Source organism: Balaenoptera musculus, chromosome 13 (assembly GCF_009873245.2).
Source record: "Balaenoptera musculus isolate JJ_BM4_2016_0621 chromosome 13, mBalMus1.pri.v3, whole genome shotgun sequence".
NCBI lineage: Eukaryota > Metazoa > Chordata > Mammalia > Artiodactyla > Balaenopteridae > Balaenoptera > Balaenoptera musculus.
Window position 1 is genome coordinate 22,108,564 of NC_045797.1, and position 24,012 is coordinate 22,132,575.

General features: G+C 37.0%; 1 pseudogene; it reads right to left on the bottom strand.

The window, feature by feature from the left end:
* Window positions 1-894: 894 nt before the first annotated feature.
* On the bottom strand, window positions 895-10,626 carry LOC118906329 (annotated as a pseudogene).
* Window positions 10,627-24,012: the final 13,386 nt, after the last annotated feature.

Below are 24,012 nucleotides of genomic sequence, written 5' to 3' on the forward strand. Positions count from 1 at the left end.
GCTAGTCAATATAATGATAAAGTGAAATAAATTCAAAGCACACAGCATATAAAAGTAGAAATAAGCATTTTTTAATCACAGATGAAATGATTTTCTATGTGGAAAATCTGAAAAACTCAGAAATTTTTCTAGAATTAATAGAGTTTATCATCTTAGGATGCGAAGTGGACATAAAAATATCAATTTTATTCCTACCTACTCACAATGAACAAATGGAATTAAAAAAAAAATAAATTTCATTTACTGTAGCACTGAATAAAATTGAAATATTAGGTAAAAACCTAACAAAAATACGTTCAGGATCCGTATGTTGAAAACTATAAAACACAAATGAAAGTAATTAAACAACAAATAAATGAAGAGATATACCATATTCTTAGACTGGAAGACTCAGCATTGTTAGGAAATATACTATCCCCAATTGGATCTGTAGATTCAGTGCAATCCTAATTAAAATTCCAGGAGGATTTTTGTAGATATCTGAAGACTAAGTGTAAAGTTTATATGGAAAGACAAAGAAACCTGAATTGACAAAAATGACTTTAAAGCTGCATAACAAATTTGGAAGATTCATACATTTCAATTTAAATGTTTACTTGAAAGCTACATTAATCAAGACAGCGGTGGTATTGGTGAAAGGACAGATTCATAGACTAAGGGAATGGAATTAGACTACAAAATATTCCCCCAAATTTAGGCAACTGAATTTTTTAAACAAAGTTATAAAGCAATCCACTGGATGCCTCTCCTCCCCCTCTTTTTTCTTTTCCATTTTCCCTCCACCCCACCAAGAACCCCCCAACCCCCAATCTCACAAATTATATTATTTATACCTGAATCGGTTCGGCCTTCACGCAGCGCAACCGGCTGTATTACCCCATATGCAGATTCATCCTAGGCCCACCAGCTCCCAGATATTTTGATGCCACATTTGATAATGGTCAGGTGCTCCAGGGAGAGGCCTCAGGCAACAACCGACCAGTTCCCAGGGAGCCCTATGGGCAGCAGCATCTGGGGCAGAAGAGCCCGGAGCTCCCGGCCTCCATCCACTTCTTCGGGACTTGGTGGTAGCCGTCGCCTCCTTGCTGGGCTCTGTGTAGGACTGTAGGCCGCCTTGAAGCGAGTTGGGAGATACTAGCTTGGTGAAGAACCCCGGCATGATGCCCATGAGATGGCTGGAGTGAGGCAGTGGTCAGCCACAAGGCCATTGATCTGGTGGAACTCGGCCAAATGCGAGGCGTGCAGGGTCTCCTTCCAGAACACACGGTAGAAGGTGAGGTACTTTGCGGGCGTGAAGGGCTTGCTCAGGCGGGGTGGCAGAGTGGCGGCTGACGTGGTGTGCGTGCACATGCAGCGAACTTTCCCCACCTCCTCCCGCCCCCTGCAGTCCCGCTTTTTCACCTGTGAGCCCCGGCCACCCTGAGAGCGGGTCGGCTTGACCTGTTGGACATAGTCCATTGGGAGCTGCAAGGCTTCGACTGGATATCCCAGGAAGGTGTCATGCTGGTCGTGTCCTGGGTGCTGCTGGGGCTAGAAGAGGGTGTCAAAAGTACCAGAAGGAGCGCTCCAGGAGTTTGACCGTCGCCATCCCTGTGAACCGCAACTCCAGAAAGATCTGCCAGACCTGGGTGTGGACTTGAGCAGGGCGTGCAGGTGTACGCTGTTGTGGAGGACACGCCGGGGGCCCAGAAGTTGTAGGGCTTGAAGGGCAGCCCTGCTAGGAGCCGCTGAAAATCATCCAGGAGCACAGTTCCGCCTCCTGCTTGGATGCTGGTGCTGAAGATGCTGCCTTTTCTCACCCAGCAGGTCTTCAGTCACTTCAGTCAGCAGCTTCTTCCTAAGTAAAATGATTTTAAATAAGATAGCAACACTAAATGTATTTTATTATGATAAAATGAAAAGCCACATAAAGATTGAGTCATTGATAATCATGTATCAATTTAGAGCATTAGTATATATATTTACAAAAACTCTTAAATAAACAAACAATAGAAATTTGGGGAAATTATAATTGTTACTGATTTTCTATAGCAAGATGACCCAAACACCCAGTGAACAGGTTACATAATTGGAAATGTATATTTCACCTCACTGACAGTTAATAGGTTTGGTTGCTGCTTATTGAAGAGCCCTCCTCGGGTTGACTCTCTCCTTATTGATGCATTGCTACAGCAGGACCAGCTTCTGTTCTGCCAAGGTCAGGCCCCCAGGTTGGGGTAGGGGGATGTGAGGCTTCTCTTCCAACAATGTTAAGTGGGATCCTTAATCTTAGTGGACCACATGATGAAAACCATACTCTGGTTGAACCAGCAAAAGCCAAAATACTGGGGTAGACTCAGCTCTACTAAATGCACATTAAGAATGGGAAGGTTCCTTAAAACATGAAAATAGAATTACCATGTGATCTCCAAATCCCACTTTTGGTACATGTTCAAAATCATTTAAATCAGGATCTTGAAGAGATATAGTCACTCCCATGTTCATTGAAGCATTATTCACAATACCCATGACAAAGAAACAACCTAAGTGTCCATTGACAGATGAACGGATAAAGAAAATGTGGTAGATTCATGCAATGTAATATTATTTAGCCTTAGAAGAAGAAGAAAACCTTGCCATATGCAGCAACATTAATGAACTTTGAGGGCATTATGCTGATTAAAATTAGCCAGTCATAGAAAGACAAATATTCATGGTTCCACTTACATGTAGAATCTAAAAAAGCCAAACTCAGGAACAGAGAGTAGAATGGTGGTTTCAGGGGCTGAGGGAAGGGAAAACAGAAAATTGCTGTTCAATGGGTGTACAGTTTTAGTCATGCAAGATGAATAAATTCCAGAGATTTGCTGTACAGCATTGTGCCTATGGTTAACAATACTATAGTGTTGTTAACTGTTGTGTGCACTTAAAAATTTGTTGAGGATAGATCTCATGTTTTGTTCTTACTAGAATAAAAAAAATTAAAATGATTTAAAAAAGTATGGGGAGGGATGACAGATGACAGATGAATAAATAACCAAAAACAAACAAACAAAAGTTCATTTTAATTTGCATACTTGCAGATTTGCAAAGATTAGAAAAAAGTCATTGGCTTACATTACATAACGATACCTGAGTGTGAGCTGTAGCTGCTCTGATCCACATATCTTCTCCTTCCAGGACTCAGGCTGAGGAGAAGACTCAGTTTCAGACACGTTGTTTTGTGTAAAGGAGAAGAGAGCAAAAGAGTCACAGAGATTCACAGTGTTTCTTAAAGCTCTTGCTTGCACACAGTTGGGTGAACTCTTCTCACATTCCACTGGTCAAAGCAGGCTATAAGATCTACCCCAAAGTCAAAGTGGTGGGATGTACATTTCTCTGCAATGAAGTCACATGGTGGTTGGTAGGAATGTATAATCAATCCTCTTACAGGGAAGGAGGGCATTTATTAATTGTGAACAATAATAAAATCTATCACTTTTGGATTTCTTAATATAACTCAAATTCTTTTACCAATAAAATAGAATGCAAAGTTTGATTTTTTTTGGTTTATATTTTTTGGTTTATATTTATCCATATCATTGTCCCTGACTCTATTTTATCTCAGTAACTTAAATGCCTATTTCCTACCATCTTCTCTTTGTGTCCTACAGTGTTCTGAATGCCATGCAGGTTTATTATTATTATTATTAATTAAGCTGACCCTTTGTTCAAATAATTGAAATGCTATTTATGAACCCATAAGTGGATCAGCAAGAGAATAACTAATTTTCCATATACATAGAATGAGTATGTGTTAGATACAAAGCAAAAGACCAGAACTGGCACGGTGACTCTACATCTGTTTCTTCAATGAATTGGAAAGATAGTCACTAATTAAGAGAAGATAAATTGTCCTTCAGCCTTTGAAAATATTAAAATACATACACACACGTATCCAACATCTTCGTTCCCCATCCCTCAGGATTTTTCATACACATATACATGATACAAGTTGCTATGGTGATATGCTTATCTCCATGGCAATTGATCATTACATCTATGTTTGTGTCCATTGTCTCTTAATAGACAAATTATAGGCTCTAAAGCCAAAGATTCAAATCTTCAAAAAGATACAAAACTAATTCACAAAAAACTGAATTTTTACCCCAAAAATATTTTGTTAAATATTTCTAATGATACAAGAAAAAGACTGGAAAAGCAAAGGTTTAGAAAATTAATAGCTAAAATGGAGCTATAAAGAATACATGCTCTTGGAAAATGGAAGCTTCCAAACAGCTGCAAATGTTCAAAAATGAATGCTTTCTCACAATATAACACAATACAGTTTGGCTTGTGGCAGTCTCCATGTAGCTGAGAAGCTTGCTCCCAGCAGAAAATGAGCTTCAGGATTCTTATCCCCAGAAAGTCATCATCGTAAAATTTTCTAGCCTCTGGGAAAATAATCAGGTTTACTCTTATAGAGAAAGTCATAAACATTGACTAGAAGTATGAATAAATTGAAACTCCTTGACCTATAGAGAAGTATATAAGACAGAGACTTCAATCTCTGGTAGTATTATAAAAATTGAGATTTGAATTCATATATAAAACACATCTCTACCTGTTAACTGCAACAACAACAAAAAATAACTTTTAAACACTGCCATTGAATTCTGGTTAGTTTTTTGGTACAAATAAAAACAATGTTTTGATTAGGTTAGAGGACTGATTTTTATCAACAATTTAGGTTTAAGAACAATATTTGCTTTAATATGCATCCCATTAAAAATATCTTTATATGCTTCCTAAAAAAGGACATTAATTTTAACAAATCAATTTTTTAAGATATTTTGATATTCTATGGTCCATATGAAGGTAACTTTCATTTGTAAACTTAAGTTATATAAATAAGAGTAAGGTAAGTAGTGTTGATGAAAAATTAATCAGTCAATCTATGAAATAAGTGGAAAATTTTATTCAAGCCAAATTTGAGGATTATAACCTGGGAAGAGCATATCAAAAAGCTCTGAGAACTGTTTTATCCATTAGAAGTCAAGGCACAGTTATATAAGTTTTTAAACAGAAAGTTTACATTAAATGATATATAATTGACAGTTTACATAATCCAGATCTAAGTGTCATTTTTGCCCCTTACAAAATCAAGAAAGAATGTTATCTTTTAAAGAGTTATCTTGTGGATGCTAGAAGAATGTTGCTCTTTATGGTTGATCAGGTATTTCTGTCAATGGGGGAGGTTTGATTGATGCATAATGCATATACACAATGCACAGTAGGGGGCAGAGAGGAGGCCAAAGGGCCGAGAAAAGTTTTTCATGTTTAATTTTTTCTTATCTTGCCATAAAATATGAATTTTATTTAACAGTAGGAACATCAAATAGCTACAAACCCAAAATAATACATTTTCTGTAAATGCTATAATATTTTTATCTACCTCACATAGGTTATGGAAAAGCATAAATATAGAAACTGGGAGATTTTACAATGAGATTAATATAGTTAATTTCAAAGACTTTTGTTTACAAATTAAAATAACTTTGTAACAGATATATCAGTGAGCAAATAAAAATTAGTGAAAAATGAATATTCTTAAATCCAACCTTTTGAAAATGACTTATTTTAATGAGCATTAAAGGGCAAAAGAGTGAGAGAGAAATCATGCAGGAACCTGTGAGGCTCTACTGGGTACAAAAGCCTTTCTTTGTCCCTAGCTTCTTGTTTGTAGGCCTTCTCTGAGTTCCAAAGGGCAGATTCAAATAGTTACTAATTAGGAAAGTGAGGGAATGCAGAAACAAAGGAAAAGCATTAAAGAAACATTTAGTGTAGTGATAAAGCTGATACGTATCTTTGAGTTCTTCTACAGGAAATACCCAGGCGGAGGATTGTAACTTCAGCTGAGCACAAGCACATAGATCACAGTCTGGTTGGAACCAGAAGGCTGATGATTGAGATTCCTTAATCACCACTCTGTCACCTCACCACCAACCAATCAGAAGATAGTTCTACACTCTGCAGCCCTACCACAAAAATTTGTCTATAAAAACTCTTCCCTGAAGAACACCAGGAGTTCAATTCTTCTGAGCACAAGCTGTGTGTACTCCTTGCATGGCCCTTGCCATAAACCTTTCTCTACTCTAAACTCTGAAGTTTCGGTTTTTTTGACTCATTGTGCAGCAGGAACATGAATTTGAGTTCGACAACAAGAGAGCAAAAGATCGACATTGTCCATTTATTAGCTCCATAACATTTCATTTTTAGATATTCATTTAGCCATTCTCTGTTGATGGATAATCTTGCAGTTATTCAATATTGTATTAGAAACTGAGATACATACAATGAGATATCTGGAAAAATATTTCTGACTATGTTTTGACTAATTTACTATTTAGATGTTAGTCCTTTTCTCATTCACCTTTATGAGAATTTTGAATAGGAAGTTAGCTAGTAGTTTCCTTTAAAATAAAGCAATTTATCCTTGTTTAAATACTTAGAATATATGAATATATAATAGTTGGGCAATTAGATATGGCTAATCTCAACAAAAAATCCAGAAAGAAATATACAGGTAAAAATTCATATATTTATCTACAGAAAAAAATCTCTCCAGCAAAATGTAAAATATCTAATTACCCAAATATTATATAAATCCTTTAAGTATTTGCCATTTTTTTATGGTCTTATGGTTCGCAGTAGTATATGCTATTAAGGAATAGTCAGAAACACAACTATACCACATTATTTATGGGTGTTTTAGTGGGAAGAGTATGTACTGGCTTCTTTGGAGGCAAGCACTTAATTTCTTTCTTTAACTCTTGTTCACCTGCTTTTTGTCAGTGGTACCAAAGCATAGTCAGAATTATATACCAAGAAATCATTTTCATATATGCATCTCTACTTACAAAACAACATAAAATACATTTGGAAATAAATATCCACCAAAGAACACTTGATAATGGGACCAAAAAAGAAACTTATTCTAGTCATAGTGTGTTGCATTGGGAAGGGGTCCAGGATATCATGAAATAATAAAACCCTCAGTTGGCTACAGATATGTGGCAGATTATCTTGGTCCCTCGGCCTTGTTCATACATTGAGTCATTCAATGACCTGGTTAATGCTTAATACTGAAAATCATTTGTTAAAGATGTTACAGCTCCAGTATTAAAAATATGTTTCAAGTCATCTTCATATGAAATGGGACACAGTGAGAGGCTTATTATTTTATCTTTTCTGTGACCTTGTCTTATTTCTTTATAATCCTAATAGACCATGGACATATATATCTAAATGTCACTAGCATACATCAAAAATCCTTAACTACCTACATTGTACATGTTAGATTAAAAAAAGTATGCTTTCTTCATCTTCTCCCACATACAGAGGCTGCCTCATACAAACATATTTCAAGATTTTCACAGAGATAGCTTCACAGTAATTCTGAGAAAAAAAAAACAAAAACAAAAAGAGACAAGATGCCCAGTATTAATCAAAGTAGCTATTATAACTAGCCAAATTCAGATGAGAAGGGATTGAAAATTTCTTTCCCAGCTGAGTTTATTACAACCTTTTACATATTAGAGCTCCTTATGACTTATATTAGGAAACTGTAACTTTAAATCTTTACATTCTAACTAATGATTCCCCAAATTGGCTCTCATTTTCTTTTGTTATAAAAACTCACATTTTCTATCTGTTATTAGTGTGTGAAATTTATAAGAAAACCAATCTTTTTGCCAATTTTTGTCCTATGCTGTGCTTTAAGAATTCTTTGCTTCACAGTATGTAACAAAAGTGTCCTGGAAGCTACCCACAAACTGCCCTTCTCACATCTGAAAGAAAAGGAGAAAAAGAGAGGAAAAGAAAGGACAACTCCCTACTGAGGGCAACAGTGAAAAATAGAAAGTGTTAAACTTGGACCATCTCAAACCAAGGGCCCACAGACTTAATATAGAAGAATAATTAAAGGAAATAAAGACAGTAAGCAATTTGTGAAGTGTCATCAAAAATTCTGTTCTAATTTTTTAAAAATATTTTTGAGGTTGATCATTATGTGTTTATGTATGTGAACAATTGTCTATTAATTTTTCTCAGCATCATTTTAGTCATAGATTATTAATTTTGATATGTTGTGTTTTCACTACCATTATTTTCTGGATATTTTGCAATCTCCTATTTTATTTTTTTCCTTTTTTGCAAGAGTTATTTATGAGGTAAATATTTAATTTTCTGGAGTTTTCTTTCCTTCTCTCTCTCTCTTTCTCTCATTTCCTCTCTCTCTCAATTTCTAGTGTTATTCAGAGAAAATGGTCTATATTATTCCTACTTTGAATATTGAATTGAACAATGGATTCAGTGTTTGGGGAGATGAGAGAATTGTAGACAACATATGTGTGTGTGTATATGTTAAAAATGCTATTTCTTGTAAAAAAAAAAAAAAAAAAGCAAAGTTTCAAATGAGTTCTTTTGTTTAAGCTCATAGATTGCCTGATCACATTGCCTATTTCATTATTAATTTTTAGGATATTTGATTAGGAAGATCTGAAAGACATGAATTCAATTTCTCTATTTCTGTTGTATCTTATACAATTCTCTTTGCTCATCCTGTTTTTTGTGCTTTGTGTATTTTATTTTATACTTTTATGTATTCTTCCCTCCCCTCCTCTTTTCCTCTCTTCTTTTTTTCCTTCCTCCTTCTCTTCTTCCCTCACCCTCGCTCTCTCTTACTTTTATCAGCTGTTTTATTTGATATGTAAAAATATATGATTGTTAAACCTTATTGTGTATTTACCTTCTATAATTTAAAGTTCATCTTTTTCTTAGTAAATACTTTTAACTTTATTACAAAATGCTTGAAAGTAATATCATAGATTCTTTAAACTCTTTGTTAGCAGCTGTCTGGTAAGCATTATTTTTTTGGCCACGCGGCATGCAGGATCTTAGTTCCTCAACAAGGAGTCAAGCATGTGGCCCCTGCAGTGGAAGCACAGAGTCTGAACCACTGGACTGCCGGGGAAGTCCCAAGCATTTTTGCACACTTTAAAAATCTGAGTGACATGTCTGTGTCATTTTCATTTTAGTTATATCTTTTCTGGTAAACTCAGTGTAAAGTTCTTTGTTAGAACTTGTAACTCTATTTCTTTTAATAATTAGATTTGTTCTGTTTACATTAATTGATAAGAAGTAGGTTTGTCCTAATTCTATTAACTTACATATTCTTTCCAAATACTGTCTTTATTATTCTTTGTCTTTTACTATAGGATTGCATTTTCTTATATGCACAGTTATTGAACAATTTTATTTAAAACTTTCATACTATATTTGAACCTTTGCTTTTACTTTAGAAACTTTAGCAACTGCTACCTCCCTAGTCCAATCATCTCCTTCCTGGATTATTTCAACAACTTCTGCACTCTTGCTACATTCACTTTTGCTATTCCTTTTCTTTACTTTTCTCAACTCAGCAGCAGGAGTGAGCCTTTAAAAATGTTGCTTCCCTGTTCAAAGTCACTCAGTGGTGTCCAACTGATCACAGAGGAAAGGTCTTATTTAATACCTCAGGCTTTATTTCTACTCACAAGTGAAGACTTTCAAATTCCATCCCAACAACACAACGTCCTTCACTGCAGACTTTGTCAGCTTTCAGAAAAACATGTTACCAAGCTGTCCACACCTCACATTGAAAAATACTTCCAAAATAAGTCCCTCTTAACTATACTGGGAAGTGTGGCTTTGCCAGAAAATAAACATGGGAAATATCTACTTATATTCAAGACATCGTCTCTATGTATCCTAATGCAAAATTCAATTATCAGTGTATCAGAGCTTCTCTTCCATTCTGTTTCCATTCCAACTTAAGTAACATCAAATGGAGGTACTAAAATAGAGTTCTGATGCTAATCACCAGGCAGAGTTAGTGTCTGACTGACTAGCTACAAATTTCAATGTTCTACAATCCCCACAGTTTTGATAATTAACTAGAACAACTCACAGAACTCACTGAAAGTGCTATGCTTAAGATTAGACTGTTATCATAAAGAATACACATAGGGCAAGGTCTGGGTGGATTCCAAACACAAAGCTTCTGTGCCATCACCCCACAGAGTCAAGGCATTTCACCCTCTTGGCACATCAATATTTACCAACCAGTTGAATGTGTTCACCAGCCAGGAAGCTCTATTAAGCTTTAGTGTCCAGAGTTTTTACTGAAGTTTTGTTAGTAGGCATGATTAATTGAATCATTAGCCACAGGATTAAACTCAGTCTCCAGCCCTCTCCCTTCCCCAGAGGTCTGGCAGTTGAAAGTCTCAACCCTCTAATCCCCTTCTTGGTTATTCTGGTGACCAGCTCCCATCCAGAAACTATTAATGAACTCAGCATGAACCACCTCATTGCCATAACAATGAAATTCTTCTCACTCAGGAAATTCCTAGAGTCTTTGAATTTCTGAGCCTTTATGGGACAAAACCCAAGTATATTCTTTTTCATACTACACCTTCCCAATGTTCATGCTCTGTTTCTCTACCTCTCCAAGGCCAAGACAGTCACTTCATATTTGTTTTGAGAACACATGACAGCATCAGAGAATACTGCATTAGAAGTTTCTTGACTTCTTATAAGTTCAACCTGAATTTCTTGAACCCTGTCCATGACCAGCAACTTCATTAGCTGAAGTCATTTACATTCCAAAAAACTAACTTCCAAGCACACTCATTTGTAAGCCGTAGCCACAGCCACCTTTAATGTTACTAATTTCAACAGGTTTATTTTTTATCAGTCAAATTGTATTCCACTTTTTTGTCTAATCCTGATATATTATGACAAATTATAAAGAGCAGCTTGATCCATTTCCCATTCCCAATCATGTTACTCATGAGCGATGGTGTCTTGGATGTGATAAAAGGACACTGAGAGTAACTGAGCCTCAGAATTTAGGATTCTATTGATACCACAACAACCATGACATGGAAGCCGGGCATTACCTGATTTACTTCTCTTAGAGAAGATAGATGGGAAATATGGTCCATTCTATCACATTTAGAGCCCTGCCACAAGGTCATCATATAAAATGACTAGGTTGTACAAAATAAATAGGAAAAACAGCATTTTTTTTAACATCTTTATTAGAGTATAATTGCTTTACAATGGTGTGTTAGTTTCTGCTTTATAACAAAGTGAATCAGCTATACATATACATATATCCCCATATCACCTCCCTCTTGCGTCTCCCTCCCAACCTCCCTATCCCACCCCTCTAGGTGGTCACAAAGCACCGAGCTAATCTCCCTGTGCTATGCGAACAGCATTATTTTTATGTAGTAATTTATAACCTTGTGCATCTGATGGCTATGGCTGGACAAAGGCAAATCATTTCCTAGAATTGAATGTTAGTATCCTTCAGCTCTTAGTATTGAAGAATGTATAAAATTTATTTTACAAATATAAGGACTTTGAAGAAATATTTTACTTAAAATCATAATGTCACGTAACCAATAGAGAAAAGAGGAGAAGTTGTTTAAACTTCCTCTGGCTTTTGGAGTTTATTCTAAATCTACTGAATAGTAAGCCCTCATTTAATTAATGGTGGGCCAGTCTAGCATCAGTTCTCTGAATTCTTAGCTTACTAAATACTCTTAAATCCATTAATTCCTAAAAATTCTCTACTAAGCATACTTAACACTTTAATTAAAAGGGTGGGCAAGAGAGCACATACCTCTGAGTGATCTTAGAGTGAGGTCCAATGTCCCTCAAAGGAAAGGAAAAGATCCCTCTAGTTTTTTGTATTTTGCTTCCAAGTCTTCTGGTATATTTTTGATTGAATCTACAATAATGTGGTTTGTTTCACTATTTTTTAAAAAGCATTTGGAATGACACCATAGAACAAATTGATGCTTCGGGACACAGTGCCTTGTTTTCCCTGAGGTTTCACCCATCCCATGTACACACTGTCACATACACCCAAAAAGTACTGCTACTTCCATGTTAGAAGAAAATTAAAGGCCCATGTCCTACAGCAAAACCATTTGTCATGGTGAGTGTTTATTCCTTGAATGAGGAAAGTCTCATCTCATAACAGGCAACTCTCTCCCTATGATGATATTTCACTTTTGTTTTAAAGGTAACTTAAGAGTGGTCGGTAGGTCCATTTGACAGAAAAAATTCATTTGGATTATCTGGATTTCCTTGAGGAAATTCTTATTCTCATTTCCCATGGTTTATATCTTTAGTAAACAATGATTTCTGAAAGTTAGCAGATTGATATTGTCTAAAATGTAAAAGAAGAGACTCAGTGGTCACCTGTGGGACTTGACTTAGGAACACACCTCACAACCTCCCAGTTTTTGCCATATCTAAGAAAAATAATTTCAAATACAAAGGCAAATAACATTAGAAGAAATCTGTCACCCAGACTTCTTTGTGTGTGAGAATAAAATTGCTACAGAATCCATGGAAGAAGCAGATGGAGGGACCATGAAATATTTTAAGTGAAAAAAAAAATAACTTTAAAGGTGGCAGAAATCATACTAGGAACACATAAGGAGCTAAAGAATTAGGAGAACTTATTAGGAGAAAAGTTTAACTCTTACAGATGATGTTAGAATTGAGTGAAGGAGGAAAAAAATTTATCCAAAAGAGTATAGTGGAATTTGTTTCTGATCGTTCAGGTTAGGAAGGTGTTGGAAAGGAGGAAAAGCATGCAGGGGGACTATCCAGTGAGTCTGTGCAGAGGGTTTGGTGGGAGGCAGGGGAAGATGCAGGGAGAGTATGAAGGGAGAGTATCGAGGAGGATTGTGCAGAGGAAATATGCACAGGGATTCATTGGAATCCAGAGATTTTATAGAGAAGAAAAAGGGAAGGTCTGAGAGAAAACATTGCACAAAACATTGCCAGGGAAGACCATATCCAGAATAATATTCAAAGATATTCTCTGAACAGAGAAATTGATTTTTAAGAAACAATTGGGAATTTCCACCTTGACATTGGGGGAATAACCACAACAACCATTGCATCCAACATGCACTGAATGGTCACTATATGGTGAACACTGTGCTAAGGACTTGACCTGCTTTTTGTCATTTAATCTTCACGGAAAATCTATATGTTCTGAAATCTTTACTTATTTCTTAGAAGAAAGAGGCCATCGATCAGCTTTGAGTCTTAAAGCTGACTCGCATGACCTCTTTAGCAAGACCATATTTGTGAAGGCAGAGAGTAGTACAGAGAAAGAGAATTTTCTGAAATGCTTTGTTCCATCTTTCAGCATAAAAAAGAGTTAGCCTTTGGTTAATGTAACTATAGAATATTACAAAAGTGGGGAGGAGTCCTTCCCAGACTGAAAGGCTTTGGGGAAAGCTTAAGCCTTTTGGTTCCACTAGTTTGAGGGAGAAGAAGGAAGATTCAGGTAGATCTAAGGGGTCAGACACACATGAGTTATGATTCCAAACTTTCCCAGAAGGATGAACATAGAGACAGGGGTAGGAATCATTAGCTATTTGAGGAACTTGAGAGCTTCCAGAGCTATTGGCACACTTTCAGGTCTCTAATGATCCACGGTCACTTTCCTCAAAAGTACATGGTAACCATGCGGCAGCATCGGCAAAAAGCAACTAGAAGGGTTAGCCAGAAGCCAGTCTGGATCCCTATGTGCTGAGAATTGTGAGAAAAAGACCCAGAATTGTCCAATGACCATAAAAGGAGACAGAGAAGTATTAAGAAAGTCTGTGGGCCAGCAGAGGCATGGAATTAAAATGAAGGGTGTGTGTGAGGTGTGAAGACTTTGAGTCCAGAGGTTAATGGCCAGGATTAAGGATTTTAGCAGTGGGTGCCAGAACACCATGCTCCCCAAAAGCCAGATTTTATGATGTCTTACTCCAGAAGATATCAGTTCAGGAGGAGCCTAAACCCAGCACCCCAGAACAGGGTCCAGCAAGTCTACAGAGGACACCTTGTTAATACAAATATTTCAAGTCTTCCTCTCTTGATTCAAGGTCACAAGACCTCTCTAAATACATAGTCAAAGGCTTGGAGGAGAGAATTGGAGAGGAAGGAGAGGAGAGCAGAATGTGAAAAGACAACATTGTATCCAACAGTGACTCAGTTTTTACAGGAAGAGACTGATTACATTCCCTGATGAATCTAAACTTATCACAATGTAAATAAAACTTAGATGTCCCAGCCACCACCATCCTAAACCAACATCCATGGGTAAGAGTACCTATGTACCAAGTGCAAATACATATTTGGCACTACAACACTGGATTTGGGGATTTTGGTGTGGTTGTAGGATCTTTTTTCTATAATCATGTTGTTTTCTCCCTCAAATGGAAATATAGTTTTGAAATGATTTTTACTTAAAGGTTTTAATGATCCTACCTATAGAACTGTGTTATCTCTTTTTATTTAAAACAGTTTGAAAATGTTTTAAAACTCTCTGGTTATTTCCATAATTTTGATCAATTTTGGCTTTTGAGTCCATTTTGGTATTGTACGGTCCTTATTAAAATAATTGTCTAAGTTTGGTCTCAAGTATAATTTTTTCCTCCCCATTAGTTTTTCTTAGTTAGCTTAGTATGATATTTAATTTTAAATTCTTGAGTTGATTAAATACTTTATTTCCTTGCTTTTATAATGTAAATGATATGTTTTTCAAATAATCTTTCTTGTAAAATATGATTGATGATTTGGGGTCAATATAATGATGGTAAAGAGAATATGTTCCAGATTTGCAACAAATAAAGTTAAATAAGAACTCAAACTAATTTTTTTAGTGGACATATGTTGATTGCTTCTGACATTAATCATGTCCCTGTTCTTTTCCTTTCATGACAGTGTCCAGAATTTTGCAACCATATAGTTTTAAATTGGAAATGATACTGGTCACTCTACCCAAGGACCGAGGGGACCTTGTAGGCCCCTTCTTCTCCTTGGGAGATTTATCAAAGAGACCAGGATGGTTTAGACCAAGACTTTTCATAAAAGAGTCTTTTTAAAGACTCCATAATCAGTTATTATGTGTTTATCTGTCTAAAAGAATTGCAACAATTTCATCAAAGCTTACAATTTTTCACATAAACACTAAAGTAAAATTTTCATATACATTTTCAAGGTCCGTGCTAAAGTTGAGACAAAAATTCAGAGCATCGGTAATATGCCCAGTTAGATATCTCTACAATTTCTGCTTTATTTTGGAGGTGAAGACTTGAAACCAGGTAAAACATCCACAGTGTGTAGGTATCTCAGTTTTGCTAGTTACAATCTTGCCTTTGGTGAAATAAATTGTGTTGAGGACTTTGGAAATACTCAACCATTGAAATAAGATATCTTAACTGGTCATTTTCAGTAATTCTTTTACTAGAGTTTTGGAATATATTTGTTAATATTTGTTTATTATATGTTTGTTCTAATAGGTGGTTTTGTGGCCAGAAACTTTGCTACTTTGCTACTAAAATTTCACTTTTCTGTGTTTGTTGGGATAGCCTAAATTTATCCAGGGCTCCAGTCTGCAGCAGGTACCATCAATCTCACTGCAACTGTCACAAAGTGGCCACTTTATTTAGAAATCTGTCTCAAGCAAGTGCAAGCTGGATTTCAACAAGCACACTTTTATTTTCTTTCTTAAAAGTATTCTCAGCACTGAAGTTTACCCCCTCTTGACTAGCCTATGTGATCTCTGCACTCCCAGGTTCACTAATAATAAGAATATATTGGAAATTCCATCTGCATAAACACAGTAATGTTTATTATTCACAAATCAGGAGTAAAAAAAAAAAAAAAAATGCTTCCCTACATCCTTCAATTCTTTCTCTGCTATTAAATCTTGAAGGATTTTTTTTTTTTTTTTTTTTTTAGTTTTCTCTCTTATGGATGCTAACTTTTACTCTCCTGAACTGATGATACAAATGTTTCTTAATGATTTATATATATATTTGATATTTAAATAAAAATTTGACCAGAAATTAAATAAATGGGTGCAAATCGTGCTGTTGATTGTGTACACAGCCATCTTTTTTTCCCAGGAGTGCCACCATTTAAATGAAGTAAAACAATTCAGTAATGCCTTAGGTTATTTAATGCCCATCTATGTCTACACAACCTGAGAAGTGGAGCTAAGATAAACATTTCTCAAGTAAAACTACATCTGCTTTTATTGCTCTTCGATTTTCAGTAAAGCCTCTAAGATTTAACTATAAGAATAGACACAGTGATGACTTTTCCATATAAGAAGAGGATCATAAACAATGAAAATACTCCCATTTTCTATCCTTTTCCCTATGATGTACTAAACAATAAAGCAATAGCAATAGCTAAATGCTTTGTAAATTCTCTTCTTTATAACAACTGCAAATCAGTTCTTAACATATATTTGACCCTGGAAAAAGAGGAGGAACTGGGCTTGAGGAGAAGATGGCAGAAGAGTAAGATGCAGAGATCACCTTCCTCCCCACAGATACATCAGAAATACATCTACACGTGGAACTGCTTCTATAGAACACACACTGAACACTGGCAGAAGACCTCAGACCTCCTGAAAGTCAAGAAATTCCCACATACCTGGGTAGGGTAAAAGAAAAAAGAGAAAACAGAGACAAAGAATAGGGACGGGACCTGCACCAGTGAGTGGGAGGAAGCTGTGAAGGAAGAAAGGTTTCCACTAGGAAACCGCCTCACTAGGAAGCCCCTTCTCTGGCAGAGACTGCGGGTGGTGGAGGGAGAAGCTTCAGAGGCATGGAGGAGAGTGCAGCAACAGGGGTGTGGAGGGCAAAGCGGAGAGATTCCCGCACAGAGGATCAGTGCCGACCAGCACTCACCAGCCCGAGAGGCATGTCTGCTCACCCGCCGGGGCGGGCGGGGGCTGGGAGCTGAGTCTCGGGCTTCTGTCGGATTGCAGGGAGAGGACTGGGGTTGGCTGCGTGAACACAGACTGAAGGGGGCTAGTGCGCCATGGCTACCTGGGAGGGAGTCTGGGAAAAAGTTTGGACCTGCCGAAGAGGCAAAATACTTTTTCTTGCCTCTTTGTTTCCTGGTGCAAGAGGAGAGGGGATTAAGAGCGCCGCCTAAACGAGCTCCAGAGATGGGCACAAGCCGCGGCTATCAGCGTGGACCCCAGAGACGGGCCTGGGATGCTAAGGCTGCTACTGCAGCCACCAAGAAGCCTGTGTGCAAGCACAGGTCACTCTCCACACCTCCCCTCCTGGGAGCCTGTGCATCCCACCACTGCCAGGGTCCCGTGATCCAGGGACAACTTCCCTGGGAGAACGCACTGCGTGCCTCAGGCTGATGCAAAGTCATGCTGGCTTCTGCCGCCGCAGGCTCGCCCCACATCCATACCCCCCCATCCCCCCGGCCTGAGTGAACCAGAGCCACCAAATCAGCTGCTCCTTTAATCCTGTCCTGAGGAAGAACAGACGCCCTCAGGCGACCTACACGCAGAGGCGGGGCCAAATCCAAAGTTGAACCCTGGGAGCTGTGCAAACAAAGAAGAGAAAGGGAAATTTCTCCCAGCAGCCTCAGAAGCAGTGGATTAAAGCCCCACAAATGACTTGATGTACCTGCATCTGTGGAATACCTGAATAGAAAACAAATCCCAAATTGAGGAGGTGGACTTTGGGAGCAAGATATATTATTTTTTCCCCTTTTCCTCTTTTTGTGAGTGTGTATCTGTAGGCTTCTGTGTGAGATTTTGTCTGTATAGCTTTGCTTTCACCATTTGTCCTAGGGTTTGGTGTCCTTTTTTTTTTTTTCTTTTTTAATTTTTAATTTTTCTTACTTTAAAATTTTTTTTCTTAATAATAATTTTTTATTTTAATAACTTTATTTTATTTTATCTTATTTTATGTTATTTTATTTTATGTTATCCTCTTTCTTTCTTTCTTTCTATTTTTTCTCCCTTTTACTCTGAGCCGTGTGAATGAAAGGCTCTTGGTGCCCCAGCCAGGAGTCAGTGTTGTTCCTCTGAGGTGGGAGAGCCAACTTCAGGACACTGGTCCACAAGAGACCTCCCAGCTCCACACAATAGCAAAAGGCAAAAATCTCCCACAGATCTCCATCCCAACACCAAGACCCAGCTTCACTCAATGATGAGCAAGCTACAGTGCTGGACACCCCATGCCAAACAACGTGCAAGACAGGAACAGAGACCCATCCATTAGCTGACAGGCTGCCTAAAATCATAATAAGGCCACAGACACCCCAAAACACACCACCAGACGTGGACCTGCCCACCAGAAGGACAAGACACCAGAACAGAGGCACTAGTCCCCTCCAACAGGAAGCCTACACAACCCACTGAACCAACCTTAGCCACTGGGGACAGACAACAAAAACAATGGGAATTACGAACCTGCAGCCTGAGAAAACGAGACCCCAAACACAGTAAGATAAGAAAATGAGAAGACAGAAGAACACACAGCAGATGAAGCAGCAAGGTAAAAACCCACCAGACCTAACAAATGAAGAGGAAATAGGCAGTCGACCTGAAAAAGAATTGAGAATAATGATAGGAAAGATGATCCAAAATCTTGGAAATAGAATAGACAAAATGCAAGAAACATTTAACAAGGACCTAGGAGAACTAAAGAGGAAACAAGCAATGAGGAACAACACAATAAATTAAATTAAAAATACTCTAGAAGGGATCAATAGCAGAATAACTGAGGCAGAAAAACGGATAAGTGGCCTGGAAGATAAATTAGTGGAAATAACTACTGCAGAGCAGAATAAAGAAAAAAGAATGAAAATAACTGAGGACAGTCTCAGAGACCTCTGGGACAACATTAAATGGACCAACATTTGAATTATAGGGGTCCCAGAAGAAGAAGAGAAAAAGAAAGGGACTGAGAAAATATTTGAAGAGATTATAGTTGAAAACTTCCCTAATATGGGAAAGGAAATAGTTAATCAAATCCAGGAAGCACAGAGAGTCCCACAGAGGATAAATCCAAGGAGAAACACGCCAAGACACATATTAACTATCAAAAATTAAATACAAAGAAAACATATTAAAAGCAGCAAGGGAAAAACAGCAAATAACACACAAGGGAATCCCCATAAGATTAACAGCTGATCTTTCAGCAGAAACTCTGCCAGCCAGAAGGGAGTGGCAGGACATATTTAAAGTAATGAAGGAGAAAAACCTACAACCAAGATTATTCTACCCAGCAATGATCTCATTCAGATTTGATGGAGAAATTAAAAGCTTTACAGACAAGCAAAAGCTGAGAGAGTTCAGCACCAGCAAACCAGCTTTACAACAAATGCTAAAAGAACTTCTCTAGGCAAGAAACACAAGAGAAGGAAAACACCTACAATAACAAACACAAAACAATTAAGAAAATAGGAATAGTAACATACACATTGATAATTACCTTAAATGTAAATGGATTAAATGCTCTCACCAAAAGACACAGACTGGCTGAATGGATGCAAAAATAAGACCCATATATATGCTGTCTACCATAGACCCACTTCAGACCGAGGGACACATACAGACTGAACGTGAGGGGATGGAAAAAGTTACTCCATGCAAATGGAAATCAAAAGAAAGCTGGAGTAGCAATTCTCACATCAGACTAAATAGACTTTAAAATAAAGAATATTACAAGAGAAAAAGAAGGACACTACATAATGATCAAGGGATCGATCCAAGAGGAAGGTATAACAATTGTAAATATTTATGCACCCAACATAGGAGCACCTCAATACATAAGGCAAATACTAACAGCCATAAAAGGGGAAATTGACAGCAATACAATCATAGTAGGAGACTTTAACACTCCACTTTCACCAATGGACAGATCATCCAAAATGAAAATAAACAAGGAAACAGAAGCTTTAAATGATACATTAAACAAGATGGACTTAATTGATATTTACAGGACATTCCATCCAAAAACAACAGAATACACATTTTTCTCAAGTGCTCATGGAACAGTCTCCAGGATAAATCATATCTTGGGTCACAAATCAAGCCTTGGTAAATTTAAGAAAATTGAAATCGTATCAATTATCTTTTCTGACCAAAATGCTATGAGACTAGATATCAATTACAGGAAAAGATCTGTAAAATATACAAACACATGGAGGCTAAACAATACACTACTTAATAACCAAGTGATCACTGAAGAAATCAAAGGGGAAATCAAAAAATACCTAGAAACAAATGACAATGGAGACACAACGACCCAAATCCTATGGGATACAGCAAAAGCAGTTCTTAGAGGGAAGTTTATAGCAATACAATCCTACCTTTAGAAACAGGAAACATCCCAAATAAACAACCTAACCTTGCACCTGCAGCAATTAGAGAAAGAAGAATAAAAAACCCCAAAATTAGCAGAAGGAAAGAAATCATAAAGATCAGATCAGAAATAAATGAAAAAGAAATGAAGGAAACAATAGCAAAGATCAATAAAAATAAAAGCTGATTCTTTGAGAAGATAAACAATATTGATAAACCATTGGCCAGACTCATCAAGAAAAAAAGGGAGAAGACTCAAATCAATAGAATTAGAAATGAAAAAGGAGAAGTAATAACTGACACTGCAGAAATACAAACGATCATGAGAGATTACTACAAGCAACTCTATGCCAATAAAATGGCCAATCTGGAAAAGGGACACATTCTTAGAAATACACAACCTGTCAAACTGAACCAGGAAGAAAGAAAATATGAACAGACCAAACACAAGCACTGAAATTGAAACTGTGATTAAAAATCTTTCAACAAACAAAAGCCCAGGACCAGATGGCTTCACAGGTGAATTCTATCAAACATTTAGAGAAGAGCTAACACCTATCCTTGTCAAACTCTTCCAAAATATTGCAGAGGGAGGAACACTCCCAAACTCATTCCATGAGGTCACCATCACCCTGATACCAAAACCAGACAAAGATGTCACAAAGAAAGAAAACTACAGGTCAATATCACTGATGAACATACATGCAAAAATCCTCAATAAAATACTAGCAAACAGAATCCAAGAGCACATTAAAAGGATCATAAACCATGATCAAGTGGGGTTTATTCCAGGAATGCAAGGATTCTTCAATATATGCACATTAATCAACGTGATACACCATATTAACAAATTGAAGGAGAAAAAACATATGATCATCTCAATAGATGCAGAGAAAGCTTTTGACAAAATTCAACACCCATTTATGATAAAAACCCTGCAGAAAGTAGGCATAGAGGGAACTTCCTCAACATAATAAAGGCCATATATGACAAACCCACAGCCAACATCATCCTCAATGGTGAAAAACTGAAACTATTTCCACTAAGAACAGGAACAGGACAAGGTTGCCCAGTCTCACCACTATTATTCAACATAGTTTTGGAAGTTTTAGCCACAGCAATCAGAGAAGAAAAAGAAATAAAAGGAATCCAAATCAGAAAAGAAGAAGTAAAACAGTCACTGTTTGCAGATGACATGATACTCTACATAGAGAATCCTAAAGGTGCTACCAGAAAACTACTAGAGCTAATCAATGAATTTTTTTAAAGTAGCAGGATACAAAATTAATGCACAGAAATCTCTGGCATTCCTATACGCTAATGATGAAAAATCTGAAAGTGAAATTAAGAAAACTCTCCCATTTACCATTGCAACAAAAAGAATAAAATATCTAGGAATAAACCTACCTAAGGAGACAAAAGACCTGAATGCAGAAAACTATAAGACACTGGTGAAAGAAATTAAAGATGATACAAATAGATGGAGAGATATACCATGTTCCTGGATTGGAAGAATCAACATTGTGAAAATGACTCTACTACCCAAAGCAATCTACAGATTCAATGCAATCCCTATCAAACTACCACTGGCATTTTTCACAGAACTAGAATAAAAAATTTCACAATTTGTATGGAAACACAAAAGACCCCGAATAGCCAAAGCAATCTTGAGAACGAAAAATGGAGCTGGAGGAATCAGGCTCCCTGACTTCAGACTATACTACAAAGCTACAGTAATCAAGACAGTATGGTACTGGCACAAAAACAGAAATATAGATCAATGGAACAAGATAGAAAGCCCAGAGATAATCCCATGCACATATGGTCACCTTATCTTTGATAAAGGAGGCAAGCATATACAGTGGAGAAAAGACAGTCTCTTCAATAAGTGGTGCTGGCAAAACTGGACAGGTACATGCAAAAGTATGAAATTAGAACACTCCCTGACACCATACACAAAAATAAACTCAAAATGGATTAAAGACCTAAGTGTAAGGCCTGGCACTATCAAACTCTTAGAGGAAAACATAGGCAGAACACTCTATGACATAAATCACGGCAAGATCCTTTTTGACTCACCTCCTAGAGAAATGGAAATAAAAACACAAATAAACAAATGGGACCTAATGAAACTTAAAAGCTTTTGCACAGCAAAGGAAACCATAAACAAGACCAAAAGACAACCCTCAGAATGGGAGAAAATATCTGCAAATGAAGCAACTGACAAAGGATTAATCTCCAAGATTTACAAGCAGCTCATGCAGCTCAATAACAAAAAAAACAAACAACCCAATCCAAAAATGGGCAGAAGGCTTAAATAGACATTTCTCCAAAGAAGATATACATATTGCCAACAAACAGATGAAGGAATGCTCAACATCATTAATCATTAGAGAAATGCAAATCAAAACTACAATGAGATATCATCTCACACTGGTCAGAATGGCCATCATCAAAAAATCTAGAAACAATAAATGCTGAAGAGGGTGTGGAGAAAAGGGAACACTCTTGCACTGTTGGTGGGAATGTAAATTGATACCGCCACTATGGAGATCAGTATGGAGGTTCCTTAAAAAACTAAAAATAGAACTACCATACGACCCAGCAATCCCACTACTGGGCATATACCCTTAGAAAACCATAATTCAAAAAGTGTCATGTACGAAAATGTTCATTGAAGCTCTATTTACAATAGCCAGGACATGGAAGTAACCTAAGTGTCCATCAACAGGTGAATGGATAAAGAAGATGTGGCACATATATACAATGGAATATTACTCAGCCATAAAAAGAAACGAAATTGAGTTATTTGTAGTGAGGTGGATTGACCTAGAGTCTGTCATACAGGGTGAAGTAAGTCAGAAAGAGAAAAACAAATACCGTATGCTAACACATACATATGGAATCTAAGAAAGAAAAAAAAAAGTCATGAAGAACCTAGGGGTAAGATAGGAGTAAAGACACAAACTTACTAGTGAATGGACTTGAGGACATGGGGAGAGGGAAGGGTAAGCTGTGACAAAGTGAGAGCGTGACATGGACATATATACACTACCAAACGTAAAATAGATAGCTAGTGGGAAGCAGCCGCATAGCACAGCGAGTTCAGCTCGGTGGTTTGTGACCACCTAGAGGGATGGGATAGGGAGGGTAGGAGGGAGGGAGACGCAAGAAGGAAGAGATATGGGAACATATGTGTATGTATAACTGATTCACTTTGTTATAAAGCAGAAAGTAACACACCATTGTAAAGCAGTTATACTCCAATAAAGATGTTAAAAAAAAACAAACAAACAACAACAACAGTAGGAACTACCTTGTGGTTGACTTTGCATCACAAAAAAACTTCTCTTTTTAAAATAGCAGCTACAAATATCTCAGTGGCTAATTAAATCTTAGCAATTATTACAGGAAATACAATAAATATTGGGCTTTTCTTCTTTTATATGGTACAATTTTTCTCTTTTTACTTCCTTCTCCAATTAAAATCTGTAGGTTTCAGTATTATTTGTATTGAAATAATTTTATCTATATATATAGATAAAATTCGGCTCAGCAAAGTTTTCATACAATCTCTAAATTCGTTTCCTATTTCTGCATAACAAATTATTGAAAACTTAGTGACTTAAAACAATACTTATCATGAGTTCACAGTTTCCATGGGTCAAGTATCTGGGTATAGATTAGCTGTATCCTCTACTCTAGGTCTCACCGGGCTGAACTCAAGGTGTTGTCCAAGGCTGCAATCTTGTCTAAGGGCTCAGAATTTATTTTAAGCTCACTAGTTTTTGGCAGACTTT